At 38.8% G+C, this 2,753-nt stretch overlaps 1 non-coding gene across 1 annotated transcript; it reads right to left on the minus strand.

Moving 5' to 3' along the window:
• Positions 1 to 2,430: 2,430 nt before the first annotated feature.
• LOC131170943 (small nucleolar RNA R71) lies at positions 2,431 to 2,537 on the minus strand. Its single transcript, XR_009141706.1, has one exon. It is a non-coding gene; the product is annotated as a small nucleolar RNA R71 (small nucleolar RNA).
• Between the last annotated feature and the right edge of the window lie 216 nt (positions 2,538 to 2,753).

Genomic DNA, 2,753 nt, shown 5'->3' on the forward strand with positions numbered 1-2,753 from the left:
TTATGCTGACCCAAGCCTAGTGTCGGTCCGGCCCATAATTTGGTTCGTGACAGTTCCAACCTCTGCCAATGAGATCAACTAGAGTCAAACTTTCTCTTAATAATCCAAATGCAGGGGTTAGCGAAATCAATTCAAAGCTGTACTAATACACTTGAATTATATAAATGTTTTTAAGCATATTTGCATATTATTTCATAGCATTTAAGCAAGCATTTTCATGCATAAGAGTTGATTTTAATAGTTTTAGTAATTTTTATTATAAAGCCCTTAATTCCATGTTTTCTAAATCATTTCAGGTGTTTGGGTGAAGCTACAAAAGTATAGGAGTGCAAGAAAAGCTTGGAGGAGTCAAGAGACAGGAAATTGCTGCTGATACAAAGTACACGGGTCGTATAAACCAAGCCCCAGACCCGTGTAAATCTCTGCCAGAAGAAAGCCAAGAGAATCGATGAGAAACACAAGTACACGAGTCATGTAATCAGACCCGTGTAATCTGCAGGGACCCGTGTAAGTCTCTGCCAAACGCAAGCTTGAAGAAACTTATGGGAACAACAGTACACGGCCCGTGTAATCAAGCCCGTGTAGTTGGCACAAACCCGTGTAACTTTCTGTGCTAAAACAAGACCACGCGATTCTCTTTCAGCAAGTTACACAGCCCTACTTTGCGGGACCCGTGTAGTGACACACGGGCCATGTACTATGCTGTAGCCAATTTTATAACTCGAATTTCCCTCCTGTTTTCGGATAGAAACAAGACTCCTAAGGCCCTTTGGACTCAGAACAACCTAACCTTAGAGCAACCAATATAAATAGAAAAGAAAACATCAAAAGGGAGGGTGGGAGGGGGGGGGGGGAAGACGATTGTTACGGGGAGAGCTACTGAATGCTGTGGCTGTCGGGTTCCACGTTAATACCAAAAGAAGTTCTCCAGCTGAAGTTCCACAAGATCAAAGCTGCAAACTATCTTCGGTTCCTTCGTTTCATCTCCCTAGACAAATTTCTATTGCTTTATTTCTTTACATGGTTTTCTTTTTATTGTCTTTACTTTTTATCATGATGTTTGCTGAACTCACCATGAGTGAGTAGTTTTCTTATTCTGGATTTAGGAGAGTAATGCTTGTAATTATTATTATGGATGAACATTAGGTTTTATTTACTGGATTTGAGATTCATTTCTTGATTTAATTTCTTGTGATCCTAATGCATGCTATGTGATGGTACCCACTTAGACATGATTGTAGATGTTGAGTGAAGGACTGAAAGGTGAAGATTAACATTAGAAAATCAAGATCTTAAACCTAGGAATTCTGACCTAGACATAGGCTGATACCTTTATGGAATCTAAAAATTGGTCAAAGGTCTTAAAGGATTTTAATTAATTTGATCGCCATGAAAGTAGGGTTTGAATTAATTAAAATACACCCTATATGCCTTGAGAGAGGATTTAGGATAACTTAGGGCTAATTTCCATCAAGGAAGATGACCCTCAATTTAGTATATAAACGAGATAACATCCCTAATAAGATTCAAGTGTGAAATCTTAACTCTAGAATTGTTCCAAAAATAGATTACTTCATTTTAAGTTTACCATTCTAGTGTTTAAAGTTAACAGCTTTACTCCCTAAACATTCAAAAGCCTAGACAGTCAAAATTGTTGTGTAGATTGATACTTGCTAAAAAAAAAATCCTCGTGGGAACGATACTCTACTTATCACTTTATTACTTGTTAGCAATCCGTGCACTTGCAGGGTTGTAAAACCAGCAAACAAGTTTTTGGCGCCATTGCCGGGGATTGCTTTGGCTTTAGTAATATCAAGCGATAGGGAATTTAGCTGATTTAGGCAATTATATTTATTATTTAGTTTTATTTTACTGGTTATACTTTTCCTCTTTTCTCTCAGGTGCTCAATCTGGTATATGACTAGAACAAGACCAGAAGAAGAAATTTTGGACTGTGATCCGGAGATAGACAGAACTCTAAAAACCATCAGGAGAGAAAGAAAACATCAAAAGCATAGTCAAGGAGATCCTGAATTTCCAACCATGGGTGATAATAATGACAGACCAAGACTCTTGAGAGATTACGGAGCTCCATCTGTCCAAGGATTTCAGCCCAGTGTCACTAGATCCACAATGAAAGCCAATAACTTTGAATTAAAACCAGCATTGCTCCAAATGATTCAACAAATCCAGTTTGCAGGTTCACCTACAGAAGACCCACACTATCACCTCCAGTGCTTTCTCACCCTATGTGATACATTCAAGATGAATGGAGTGTCTGATCAAGCAATAAGACTCAGAGCATTCCCATTCTCCCTTCGGGACAGAGCAAGGAAGTGGTTACTTTCTCAACTAGCAAGAACGTTTACTACTTGGGAGAATCTCTTGCAAGCTTTTCTAGCAAGGTATTTTCCACCTGCAAAGACTGCAAAACTAAGGCTTGTGCTCAACACCTTCAAACAAAAGGAGGAAGAATCACTCTATGACGCATGGGAAAGATATAAAGACCTACAAAGAGAATGTCCACACCATGGTATAGAAGATTGGCTATTAGTGCAAAACTTTTATAGTGGGTTACTACCCTCTACAAGGAGCACAGTTGATTCAGCTGCAGAAGGTGATCTAATGGAGGAAACAGTGCCACAAGCACTTGAACTTCTAAAAAGGGTGGCATACCATAACTATGAGTGGTCAAATGAAAGAGAAAATGCAAGAAAAACTACAGGGGTACTAGAAGTAGATGCCCTAAGTAT

Source organism: Hevea brasiliensis, chromosome 11, assembly GCF_030052815.1.
Source record: "Hevea brasiliensis isolate MT/VB/25A 57/8 chromosome 11, ASM3005281v1, whole genome shotgun sequence".
Classification (NCBI taxonomy): domain Eukaryota; kingdom Viridiplantae; phylum Streptophyta; class Magnoliopsida; order Malpighiales; family Euphorbiaceae; genus Hevea; species Hevea brasiliensis.